Source organism: Anopheles arabiensis, chromosome 2, assembly GCF_016920715.1.
Source record: "Anopheles arabiensis isolate DONGOLA chromosome 2, AaraD3, whole genome shotgun sequence".
NCBI lineage: Eukaryota > Metazoa > Arthropoda > Insecta > Diptera > Culicidae > Anopheles > Anopheles arabiensis.
Genome location: NC_053517.1, coordinates 98,442,941 through 98,456,854, shown reverse-complemented (window position 1 = coordinate 98,456,854; position 13,914 = coordinate 98,442,941). Strand labels below are relative to the sequence as shown.

Sequence of the window (13,914 nt, the reverse complement as noted above, 5' to 3'; positions counted from 1 at the left end):
TCATCGAATTCTGTTGAAATATTAGAGACAATTCGTTGAACAACAGTATAATTGTAAAGTGTACCCTTTTTTGCATACCTTTAGGCGGAATTTTCTAGTTGCAGCAAACAAATATTTTGTTCTTTGGTCGAATAAATTCAAATGTTCGCTCTTACCAATTCAATGAACAGTGTTTGTTTGTGTTAATTATTGAAAGAAAATAATTATTTTAAATGGAAAAGCAAAACTAAATGTCCGAATGCAACAGTTCGATGAAACTCCTACTCGAAAGGTTATACCAATGCACTGGGTGATGCGTATTAATTATCATCATGACACACACTATCACACTACACTGCTGTTGCCAAATGCACCGTAATAACGTCCCATTTGTCCGGATCGATTCGGTTAAAGGGCGACTCAATGGTTCGGCAAATCAATTACTGCACATGGTTTCATGCGAAAGAGCTCATTAAGTGAACCAGGTTGATTGTTCGCCGTACGTAAATCGAGCGTGTAGGTGTTGAATTACGCATCGCACCGAAACGACGGGCGTTCGATCGGAGTTGTCCGTTTTCCAGTCAACCTTTGCTTTGTGTTTATTGTTCATCCAGATCAGTTTTACCCTAGGGTGGGGCCTTTGTTAAGATTGAAACTAATTTTGAGGATAATTGCGTCTGCAGAGAATATGTTGCACATAATTTAAAGACTATTTAGACGGTAAAATTCCTACTTAGGCCTACCCGCCACTAAGAGTGTCGTTAGAGGAACAATTTTGTAAAGCAATTTGCATGCATTTAGGCGCTTTGTTCGTTGGACGTGCCGGTATAGGAAACGATACGCCTTGATGTATGCAATGAAATGATGACGAATGGCATGAAAACTGCTTTGTTCAATTTTTCGGGAATGCTTTGATGACTCTTCATGTGGTTTAAGAGACACAAATGTCACTATACAGCATTTTGAATGTTTAGATTACGAAAAGTTAGCTTAAATGCAATATTGGTAATGCGTTTAAAGCTCACTTTTTCAACCATGTTAGCAGCAAAAACACGGTGTAATCACGCTTCTCATGACCCAGTCCCGAGCAAAATGGCCTAATTAGGGATGCAGACGTTTCGACTATTTGCGATCTCACCTCCCCCCTCTCAGTTTACGACTGTGGCTCCCTGCGTTCGAAAGCTGCAGCTACACATATATTTTATTGATCAAGAGGTAGTAAATCTTTGCATTAAACCCCGAACGACTGGTGCTGCGGTCGTGAAAACGCGGCAACCAGCGCACGGTTTACGTAAATATGCAGCACCGAAACGCTAAAGCTTAATGAAGCAAATTAACGACTTGTCTTGTAACGGAGCGCAGAGCGGGATTAATAGCGACGCGCAGTGGCACAATCCCGATTTAACCAAAACCACCCGGGTGCTCAGTGGAGTTTTTTTAGCAGGTTTTGCAACAAATCACAACCATTCTTGATTGGAAACATAAATGGAATGGCTAAAAAACGGACAGTCGTTTTGCTTATTCCATCCCTAATCAGGAAGTCTATTTTACTGCATATTTACTGTTGTGATTCCACCGGACAGCAATAGGGCTCTCCCCTTTACCTTCGGGCGGGTTAATGCTAAACCCTCAACATAAATATATACACTATAAACATTCGCATCAAACGCTTTGTACCCCCTTTGTCCCCCCCAAGCTCCCAAATGCGGCAACAGCTGTTTCACTTACACTTTCTTTCACCCGTCACTCACCCGGCACGCTTGCGGCGAGCGATAAAAATAGCCAGCACGGTCACTCACGGAGGTAAGAGTGCGCTCGTGCACGTGCTCCACCACTCAGTAGGCGAGTAGGCGTTACGGTATAGCGTTACGCGTAACGTCATTTACTCGCGAAAGGATGCTCGCTTCGGTTCGGAACGCCGAGCTTCGAGGAGGCTGCTTCGCGTCGGACGCGTTCAGTTTCTCGGTGAACCTCCGCACGTGTGGACGTGATCGCGCGACTCCTCGCGCTGAGGATCCTTTTCCCGGTTAACGTTAAGAAGAAGGATAACAAAAAAATCCCACCGCCCCGGAGGTTGCCGGTATCTCGCCCCGGTTCGGTTTGCGGAGAAGGTTTGTTACGTGCGATGTAAGCGGATGCTCTTTTACCTTCTTCTGCCGCTCATCGACATTGCTTTCCACCCTTTCGTTTGCGTATAGTTTTGTGGCAAAATGCTTCCAATTTCACTGCGAGAACTGTGCATAAAAAAGGAACGAAAGATGAGCAAATTTGCTTGCCCTAACAATCGAAACCGCAAATTCTGTGAAGGGTGTAACATTCGCCTTTAACATCGAACCCGCATCTCGGTCGCACCAGCGGAGAGGAAGTGTATGTTCGGAAGCAAAACACTGTGTGTAAGTGGTGTTGATTTAAACGTGATTCCCGGTGACAGTTTGCAACCCGCGGCCTGCGACCGGCCCGTTTCTCCCGTTCCGTGCGCTCACAGCTTCAATGTAAAGCCCTTACAAGCCCAAGGACGAGCAAATCAATCGATCCGCCAAGTTCCAGCACTGAGTTCCCGGCAGTAGTGGTAAGGGGAGGGCTGGTACCAGGGGGTGTCGGTTCATGATTATATGGTATGACGACCGGCAGCAGAGAAAGTGTTGAATGTGCACATTGTAAAATGGCGAGGACAAATGAAGTTCGAAACGCATCCAAGTGTGCGCTTTTCTGGATGCCTTCATGTGTGTGTGTGTGTCTGTATATGGGTGTGTGTTGATGATGTCCTCTTGATTTGTTGAATATCCTGGTAGCGGAGCGACACTGCAAACAAGCAAAAAATAGTTCAACGAGCTTGTGTTACAGCCCTGTGACCGCTACGCTCTATTGTTTGAGGATGAATATAAATGTATGTGTGTGTGTGTGTGCACGCGCATGTAATAAGCGTGTAGTTGTGTGAACGTGTGCGTCTGTGTGTTCGCTGACGACTTACGACCTTTTACGATCGGATGGTTTTGTGAAGATTAGATTTTTCCTTCCCTTTGCGGCTCCAACGCTCACAACGCTGCCATTGAAAATCGTTTTTCCATTGTGTACCGAGTCTTATTACACCATAAAAAAGGGGTTGGGTTGGCTTGGTTGCGAGAGTGGGAGGGAGCCAGTGGAGGAGTAATATTTCCTCTTCTCCTTCTTTTGTGTGTAGAGGTGTGTTTGTATGTGTGGGAGTGTGTTAGTAGCAGCCGGGTAGGATTTGATTTTATTTCCAGTGTTTTCGGTGCTCCCGTCGATGCCCGTCGTGGGAGGACCCATGCCTACAAGGACAAGGACGAGTGGAGGCGCCCAGTGTGTTGCGGTGCATTGCAAATTGAATCATCTATCAGCCCATCATTCGTGTGAAGGTTTTATTTTTTCCTTTTCTTTTACTTTGGGGTTTCGTTGCTGTGCCCCGTGCCAAGCATGGGCGAACCGTCTTAAGGCCCACGTGCCTGCTGGGTTTGAGATATCGGGCGACTAGCCTGAGGATATTGGAATATAATTTAATTTTGATCCCTTTTGGAGGAACAAATAGGTAGTGCTGGAGGGGCGGGCATACAACTTTTTCATTTAATCGGTTTAGTGATTGGTATTAAGATTTGGTTTTTTGTTACTTTTTACCAACGTACCAGAGCGTACCAAAGAGTCATACGTTTTTTTGTTGCTAAAACTATTTAAAAGACAAATAAATAAGCAAATTAAGCAAACAATTTGAGCTCATAAAATAATAAATAAAAATGTGATATTATACTGATCAGAAGTTGAGAGCAAAGTAACGGGTGTGCAGTAAACACTCATTTGCCGATTGCTATCTCTTCAATTAAGGTGACACACGGAGGAATGTGGTGAAATCGTTAAACAAAGTAAAAACAAAACCTTTCCCCCTTGGAACCCGAACCTTTCCCGTGACAGTGGAAAAAGCGTGTATTTTACTAAGTAATAAAAACAACAACATACAACGAGAGCCCCACAGAGTGCGGATGTATGTGTGCATGTGTGTGTGTGTGTATGTGTTTGTGATGGTTAATCAAACAAGTGACATGTAAAAGCTGTTAACGTCGTGCACCGCGACGCCCGCCCGTGTTTATCGAAACGGCTGGCCGCTGCCCGCAGACCCCAGAAGTCCCATCCCCGGATGCGTGATGTAAGTGAAGCTAAACGAATGAACCCACAGCGTGTGGGAGGGAGGCGAACAATCATCCTACTGAGGATGGTGCGGCGATAAGGGAAGAGCGTGCTTATTTTTATATTTCACCGTTTCATGGCTCTCTTCTTGTCGCCCTTTTTTTAAAACTTACCTTTCCTGTCCTTAACTACACGATTCACAGCGCTGTAACGTGCTGTTGGGAATGAGCACGAGAGGTGTGTGTGTGTGTGTCTTTATGTGAGCAGAGTACCAAAAAATGAAAACTTCCCACTGCCATCCAAAAGGTCCGTGCAGCACGAAAGCAAAATAAACTTTGTGGAGGATTTTGTGTGTGTGTGTGTGTGGTTGTTTCCGTTGTTTTGAGCTGCCCAAGAGATCGTTAAATATTTACTGGTCAAACCACGAACCCGGTTCCCGGTTGGGTGGGAATCGTACACAAAACGCACCTGAGCATAGAAGTAAATAGAAGAACCGGGCTATCAGGTTGACCAGCCCGGTTTGGGGCTAGCCATTGGGTACGGTCGTCCCTGCAAGTGGTCATAAATTTGCGCTAAGGATTATGCCCCCCAAAATGGTAACGGAGCCACACTCAGCGACAGCGAGAATCGAGATCCAAAAAAAAAAAAAACCGGTTCCAGTGAATGCTCTCAATTTTTGCAAAACCAAATCCTACCTATTTCCACGACCCAAAGCACCATTGGCAAATCCCAATATGCTCGTATTATTTTTGCTAAATATTTCACTTAAATAATTCGGCCAGCTTTTGCGCTTACCAGGATTCCGCCCGCGCTCCGGGAAATGGATCGTTGCTAGCAACATCGAGGCAATTATTTTCACACCTCAGGCCTTGGTTTGGGGGGGGGGGGGCGCAATCTATTCCCCGTGCTGTTTTGGGGGCACTTTTGCAACCATAGAAAGCGCAACAAATCGCAATTAAATGGTACACTTGAAATTTATTATCTCATATACCGGTTTTCCCCCTCTCTCTCTCTTTTTACTTCCATTGTGCCGTTTATGGCAAACTTGGTTCGTAAGTGTGCATGCTACATAAACACAGTCATTTGATTTTTCTTTACGAGTTTTGGTGTGGGAGATAGAGTGCTTAGTACACGCCGTGGTCCACTGTGTGTGTGTGTTGTTTGCTCATTAAGCGGCACGCATCATAAATCGGAAAAATATTGTTGACACTAAACGGTACCACACCTGACACCCGTGACTGCTGGATGGATGTGACGATTTTACGATTATTTGTTCTTTGCCCGATAAGCCCCCGCGAAAAGTTATAGAGTTATAAAAACCAACCGAATCGAACGCTTAGCGTGGCTTTGGCGAAGGGATTGACGATCATTTTGCACTTCCAATACATGATTGGAAGGGTGCGCTTTGGCTTGCAAAGTGCGTGACGCTATAAAAAAGGATTATAAAATGATCACACACCATTCAGGTTCAACTGCTGTCCTAGCCATAAATCAAGCACAGTGAAATACATTTAAATTGCAAATGCAGAACCGGTCCAAACACGTGCCTCGGTGTGTGTGTGTGTGCACATTTCAAATGCCCCAGCGCCTGAGGGCAATGATTGATGAATAAAACACAAAACTGATACTCTAGTCTTCCCTGTTTGGCTGCAAAGTTGGCGAGCGAAAGCACAAGAGCCATAAACAAGTGTTGCAAACCGAGCACAGCAACAAAGCCTTGCAAACAGTTGCAGCACTCAAAAGGGCTGGCTCAAACTTTTGTCGCCCAAGTGGCTTTACCTCTTTTTGTTTTGCAGCGCTCGATGGTGTTGCATTGTTTCTGGCTGTTTGGCTGGTTTTGGGCAGAGTTGTAGTACTGGTGTTGCTGCCGTTGCTGCCAGTTGTTCATTTCCTATCGCAACGGCTCACTGTTCTGGCGGTGACTTGTAAGTTCCCACAGCCGCAGGGAAAAGTTTTCGCCCCGTTGGAGGGGAAAATATTCATTCCAATTTTGAATTGTACCATCCCGCAACAGAACGCCCTTTTCAGGAAAAGACGATAAAGTTTTGCCCGCTTTGTCTGCGTGCGAGGTCTGCATTTGAGAGGTTTGTAGCGGATGTTGCCGTATTTGGGACCGCCTTGTTCGCCGGGTGAGTCGCTAATCTGTGTGGCACTGCGTGTCTAGTGCTGTTCCCGCTCATCGATAGCTGTGTTGTGATAACGCGCGCTCTGCACGAAAATGCTGGTTCCAATTCCCGAAACTTTCCGCAGCAGTTCGAAAATCGATCCCAGCTCGATACCGCGCTCATAATGGAGGGCGCTTCGTTGCGGGAATGTACATCGAACTTTAGGAGACGGTTTGAGGGGGGGGGGGGGGCGGGGAGGGGCGTACAATCCCCCGAAGCAATCAGTGCCTTGACAGAATGTACAGCAAAGGAGTGTACCGAGGAGTGCATAAGTGCAGTGCAGCTTTGCTGGATAAGCTGATTTGCCTTTCAGCACACTATCAGCACGATCCAATTGTCGGTTGATCGAGGGGGAAGGATGCAATTCTGCTTGGCAAATCCCAATTGGTATTGCAATTGTAATTTCAAACGTAAATCTATCTTACAGCTAGTACAGGTCCCCTCGAGATGGAACGTTGTCGCAGTGTTTGTCAAAGCAGGTTGAGTGATTTTGAGGATGAGACTGTTGACCAGATTTGTCTGGATCTAGGGGACGTCTGCTCTTATCGGATTTTGCAGTGCCTGGTGGCTATGGCTGGAATTTTGCATGTCAATTTACATGGTTCACACTTTGTGTCTTATGTTTGACACCTTATACATTCACTCCGTACTTGCAGCTTGACTAGAGCGATTAGTTTCGTTTAAGGGGCGAGACTGAACATTGTAGTAGTGTTGATTGGCTGGCTCAGAATGCTTACTAGGCGAATGGATGTTTAGATTTCTGTGAGAGAGAAGTGAATGCTACTGTAGATGTTAAATCTTTAAGGTTTGTTTTAAAACTAAGCGCCTGAAGGTATGCTATGTTTTGTCAGCTTGAATAACGAGCTTTGGGCTTAGATATCGATGTATTGAACCTATTGAAAAATAATTATCGAAAACGGTTGTGAAATTGGTTACATTAATCATAATTTATGCTGCCTGATTGATCGATCGAGCAGATCAGTTACCAATATTCAAATTCAATAAATTCTTGGAAGCCCTTTTTATGCTCCATCCAGCACAGCCAGCTAATTTATATCGCACCCAAAGGGTAGACTGCAATAAACAAAAAAGCTTCATGATTATAAACTACTGCATTTGCATTTCCACCTCCAAATACAGCCAGCCTTCCATTAGCGAAGCTGGCAGCACCGATCGGCATCAACCCGGCTCGGCATATTCATAAGTCACACACATTAATAAACATGGCTAATTTAGTGAGCGGAATGATTTGCTATCGCTGCTCACCTGCTTCCTCGCCTGCCCTCACACGCAACCCCAAGCGTCGTGTAAATCGACCATAAGTCAATGCTATCGCCATCAGCACATCGTAGCCCTGATTTCCCGCGGGAAATTCAACGCCAGCGGGAGTATGATGTATGACAAACGAAACAAAACCCAACAAAAACAACAAAAAAACACAACTTTCCCTTCATTGAGGGTAACACGCGCACACACGCTCCTGGGACTGCCACGCAAAAGCAGCATAGCGGGAAGCGGGAAGTGAGCTACCGAACGGAACGCTCAATCAACGAACCGTGACCGTTCCGGCAAAGTGCCACCAAACAACATAGTCGAAAGTCACGCAAAATTCAAATTTGCGCTCATGCTGAAAGTTTTCGGCAAACATGTAACGCAGCGAACGTAGCGCGGCAGCTTAGCGTGGGAATGCAGGGAAGTCTGATGCCCTGTAGTAAGTGTCAGGGATCAGAACGCCGTTTTTTGAATGGAAATGGCGTCATATGCATTAGCACTGACACAATGCTTTTAGTTTCGGGCACTGGTAGTGCAAAGAGTCGGATAAGCTGGAAGCTGGGAATGGTTTTGTTTTAAGCAGGACGGGCAATAAAGTACTAGCAGCAAAGTATGCTGATTAGTTGCCATCGTTCGTGCTAACGTGACATACTTCAAAGTGATTTTAAGGCTTTAGATGTCTGTTTGAAGATAGCCAACACTTATGGATGTTAGTTAAAATGTGCTTTTGCTTATTTAATGAAGAATTGGGGTACCACAAATGTCAAACAGATTTAGACATAAAAAAGAAACACTACATGAAAGTATCTTGTGGACATTACATTACCTAGATTCTGCAGTGTACACGCCTTCAAGTGCACTGCTCCCTTATACAGAACACTCTGATCAACTATCATTGAAGGACATTTATAACTCTAGCAACCCCATTCACGGCCCAGGATTAGGAGAAAAGATCCACCAGAGCCCTCGCGCCATCATACGCGCGTTTTACGATCGAGTTCCATTGTAGTGCCAGGCATTAGAATTTCAAAAACGCAAAACTACTCCACACCCCGTACACATCACACACACACGCAGTGGTCGTAAAACGTTCTGACCCCGTTTATCAGTACCGGTGTAAGATCGCACTTACAGCACCAAAAGCCTTTACCCGCCCCGGGCTTGCTCATAAAACGGGGCCCCACACTAGAACTAGTGGGAGCAACAGCAAGATAATACATTTTTCATTAAAACCCACCGCTTGTGAGCGCTTGTGATCCGGTTTGTGACTGCAATCCTTGCCCGAAGACCTGGACCAACTTTAATGACTTTCATTTCATCCGCGCCAGTGAAGATTACGATGATGAGATCGTGCAGCCAGGAGGTAGCGCAAGCCCCGGGAAAGGGCTTCCATGTCAAGTTGGGTGGGTAAAAAGCTTCCCAACTTTCCCAAAGCGTACGTAGCTCCCCTCGAGTAGACGGGATGCCATTAAAATGCCAATGCTTGACAATTCTGGATATCTGTGAGTGTGTGTTTTTTCCCTGTGTTCAGACGACGCTCTCCGCCTATCTTCCGAGAGCATACATCAACAGCACCGAGCTGCTTGTGTCCGCGGATGAGCGAACGTTTTGCCAAACCGACCTTACGATACACCTGGGACCTGATGGGTTCTGCTGGCCGGGCCGGACGCATCGCATGGCCGTGTGTTAGTGGCCCTGCCACTCATCGCAAAGCTCCCCATCCGTGTTGCGCGGGCGGGCGACTGCTTTATCACAACTTTTAAGTGGCCAGTTATGACGAGCGGTCGTAACTTTAATTTAGTTTAACGATTTCATAATTTTGTCGCATAGGTCGTTGCCATGGCGCCCCGGCGTTTTCGCATCCGAGGACGTACTCGCAAACCGTTGCCCCCCAGTCACGGACGCAGCTTATCCTTACGCTCAGCGCAACTCAAGTATGCAATTTATTAGTTTGCCGTGCAAGGCGACCACATCTTCCGATGGTCGTGATTTGTGCGATTTCTTGCACGGCTCACGGGGCGAGTGGACGAGTGGACGAACCGGTGTGCTCAACTTGACCTGTGCTGAAGCGAAGGTTTTCTCCTCCCCATCCGCCGGCCCTGTTCGGCACAAGTGGGCATAGGGGTGCTCGAAATATGTGTCCTCCCACGGCTTACGGGAAGGACGATGGTAACGTCTTGTGCTGTACGGCTGTATGGCTTATCTTGCGAAAGCGATGCGACGACCAGCATTGACAGCTCCAGCAGGAGGATCACCGTGTTCCACAACTTCTCGAACCGAGTGGCTTCCAATGGCTGGTCGGTCGTACGGCGTGCGTCGTGCGGACGTGCACTTTGGTGACCTAAGTTTAGCGCAAACCCCTGCGAAACGGGCACATCTTGACACAAAAGTTTTACACATCCTGATGGAACGCAGGGTTTTGGGCAAACCGCGAGCTGTCGGATAGGGAAGCACGAGATAGGAATTCAGCAGGACCCCCTGTTCCCGCGCACCATCTTCATTACGGTAGAATGACAAAGTTAGGCCGGGCCTAGCCGGCTACACTTTCGCCGATGTAACCGGCCGGCCGGGTCCAACTCTTTGGCCAACATCCTTCACATCGTGTTAGTTTTCCCGGGCGCTTCCCTTTTTCTGTTTTCCCTTTCCACTCGCACGGGGTGACAGGAGTTTTTTGGCCAGAGATGTCGCAAGGGACAAGGGACGGAAAAGGAGGCGTGCTGACGTGCTGATAGAGAATCTCCGCGGGCAAAACATATTTGCCGTACCGTGTAGTGGTGGCAGCGCGGCAGAAACTCGCTTACCATGTGAGTCACGTTGCGTCCGTTGCGTTGTGGTTGGTACAAACACGCGCGCACCCGCGCGCACCCTCACCAAACACACGCGTGGTTGGTTTGGGAACCCCCCCGTGCTTGTAGGCACACAAAGTTTCCTCATTGTGTATCTAGTCGAGCGTGCGTGTAGATGGAACGAGAAAGAGGTAGAGCGTGGTTGTGTGTGTGAGAGAGAAGGAGCGGGGTCGAGAGAAAGTTTTCGTGCACAGTGCTTGACATTCGTGTCAACGCGTTACGGCTGATCACTTTTGGGATGGCTCGCCATAATCTGTTTGAATTTTAATGAAATGAGTACTCTGTGTGTGTGTGTGTGTTGCGTGCGGATGCTGCGGCACGCCGGGTGTGAAGCTTGATCGGTTCTGGGGCTTGGCTCTACCCGAAGCAAGAAAGGACAAGGAGAAGGAGTGTGGTGCATGATGTTTTCTGGCGCAAATCGGATAAATTATTAACCCCGGCCGACCGGTCGCTGGGACGTGCGGACGCTTTTTGGAGTAAGTGTCTAGCTATACGATGCGTGTATTCGCTTATTGGATTAAAAACCACACCGGCGAAATTGATTCACTGCTTGGGAAGCTTCCTTAAATCGTGTGTGTGTGTGTGTGTGTGTGTGTGTGTGTGTGTGTGTGCGTGTGTATGTGAGGGTGTTTTTGCAATGTTTACAATCGGCTGTCCTGTTGGCATGGTGATGGTGGTTTATGTTTTTTCTCGGTAAATAAGCCACTTTACTCGAGACGGATGGTAGAAGTAATTACCAGGAGCTTATCTAATGCTTCCTTGAACACCGCTTCGAATTATCATTGAAGAATATAATGCCGATATTTTTTGGGAAGTCTATTTTTAGCTTTGGTTGGAAGGGTACGATATAACTATCTAAAGTAGGGCTTATCGTTTTTTTTTTGCCATGGAGGAAACATTTGACAGTTACCCATCTTAAGAGGACTCATCAGATAGGCATTATTATAGTATTTATTATTTAATAAATATAGAAAAAATCTATGAGCAAGAGACAACACTATAATGCTTGAATTTTGAGTTGATTTATGAATACATCTACTGTTAAAAAAATTATAAAGTTCAAAAATCCACACAAAGGGTCGATGCTTTGAGCCGTGATGCTCTACTTGAAAGCTCGCTCTAATTACGAGTCTTCAAATTTCGCAAAATTACGCTACGGATAAAACCACAGCACTAGCATCGTATTGTGCTTCATTCCTACAAGGCAACAAAGTCGATAGAAGGAAACAATTACCAAACAATACGTGGAATTGGAAAACAAAGCTTCAAAAGTTCATGGAAATTAATACCTCCAGAAGCCATTGTCTGGGGCAAACATTGTTCAACTTTGAAATACCTTGTCTTACTTCATTTTCCTCCTTGTATGCCGCATTTGTTCTCAGAAGGTTGCGTACACTACAGCCCAGAAAAGTTCTTTGCGAACTGCTTATTTCGTGAAAAAACAGCTCTGGCCCAAAACCACTCGGGGAGTTTCATACTAAAACCCTGCTCAAAACATGCATATCAATGCGAAACTTCACAGTGGCAAAGTGCATCCTCCAACGTGTTTGCTCATCCATTTATGACGTGCGTGCTCTCACATACCGGGAATCAAGAAGGTTTTGTTTTGCGGGTAAGGTTTCTACATTGCGTTGAAACAAAACAAGGGCAAATTTATTCCAGCCGGAAGCAAAACAATGCACCAACGAGAGCAAAATAGCTGCGAACAGTTCGCCGAATGTTACCGCATCTCGCAAATGGAACGCAGGAAGTGAAGTTTCTATATGCGCTATAAAGTATCGAATTGATGCACAGGAAATGAAGGAACGCGTGCAGCATTTGCTACCCTGGCAATGGAAGCACTCCGAGCCCAAGACGCTCGGAAAAGATTCCCTTTGCCTAGAGTATCGTATAAATAAGGCAAGTTTATGCTCGCCTTCATCCGGTGTACCGATGTAAAAGGCTCGTTTGCTCGCTCGCGTGAAGCGTACCTTAAGAAACAAAGCAGGCGAAATCAAACGCCAAACCGGCGGAGCCGGCGGTGAAGGCAATAAACTCTGTTAAGGAGCTGGTTTCCGGCAACTACTCCGGAGCTACTCAGCGGAATTGCCTACATAAGTAATGAGGCTCCATTCGTGGTGGACAGTTATAAACCGAGCAACAATAATAAGCAGCCCTGCCGAGAAGTAGCTGTAGCTTGTCTTGTCTGAGCACATCATCTTGACGGTTGGCGATAGTGTAGTGAACCCTTTCAAGCTTGCTCAACAACGCGCTGATGGGATAATGCGCTTAAAATGCGATTTATTTCACCAGCGTTGTGTTTGTGGAGGAAGGAAAAATGCTGACGCTGCAAGCGAAGGTTGCTGGAGACAGCTTTGGAGCACTCTGTCAACGGTTGTGAGCAGGGTCTGGGTTCGGATAACTGTCACGTCGTTCGCCGTTGGACAGTTTGAATGAATGAAAGTGAGCTTTCGAAATGGGCGAAAACGACTGTTGCGATCGAGTAGGTATGGACAGTATTGGCACTATTTATAGACGGTAACTAACGTGATGGACGACAGGGAGGATAGTATGGATTGGGAGCGGATGAAAACATTTCATTTTCAGGACTCTTGTAAAATATGGATCATGGAACGGTTTGTTTGAGCAGTGCTACTCAAAAATGTTAAAATCTGCGCGCATTTCTAAAAAAAGAAAAGCATTACCCCTATAAGCACTGCTTAACCCTCCGGGCGGATGGAGCACCACTCGGGAAGAAATTGTTTGCTTTTGCATTATTCGTTTGAGCTTTTTCCGTCTCAAGAGCTGATCCAACAAAGGACAGCAGAAAGATGGCCCTGCTTTGCGTTGGCATCCGACGGTAGATGTTTGCCTCCATCTTATGATCCTTTTTTTGTTGTTGTATTTCTCCATAGTTCCACAGTAATATGCAGCCATGCATGTTCTAGGAATGTGTGCGGCGGATTTTTTTTCTTTCTTTCTCTTGTAAGATAAGGACACAGTATGTTTAACAATTTCTCCACAACAACAGCTTTTGATGTAACGGCCAAACTGTGCTGCGTCTTTGTTATTGTAGCCACTTGACGCAAACATCTGCATCTGTGGTGGAATGACGCAGCGCATTGCGTACAGTTTCGTGAAAAGGGGTCCAAAAAAGTTAAAGGGACAAACAACACTGCTCTACCGTTTCTTAGTTTGCCACAGGCACGTCTTGAGCAGCAGCAGCAGCAACCATCAAACAACTATTTACGGGCTGTTGCTTTCGTCAAGGGCGCATCAGGTAGATTAGATTCCAACCAAAAGATCTGGAGCACGGGTGACACAACCATGCATTCTTCGGTTCGGGTTCGGGAGTTTCGGGATGCGCGCGGACGAGTGCAAAGGTGTACAATGTCATGAAGGAAAGGATAGAACAAAATGCGCTTACATACGTCGGAAAAATGAATTTCCCTGAGTATCATGGCTCACTCTTCCTGAAATCTTGAAAAAGTTGGTTGCGTTTGTAAGTGTGTCAAGTTTTGAACATTTCTAGGGAA

At 46.2% G+C, this 13,914-nt stretch overlaps 1 protein-coding gene across 1 annotated transcript in view; it reads left to right on the top strand.

Annotated features, from left to right (window-relative positions):
• Positions 1 to 1,956: 1,956 nt before the first annotated feature.
• The window catches only part of LOC120894822, a 102,862-nt gene continuing 90,904 nt past the window's right edge, over positions 1,957 to 13,914 (top strand). The window contains exons 1-2 of the mRNA XM_040297662.1: positions 1,957 to 2,090; positions 3,817 to 4,135. The gene's annotated coding sequence lies outside the window, so the exon portion shown is untranslated. The remainder of the gene's footprint in view (positions 2,091 to 3,816; positions 4,136 to 13,914) is intronic.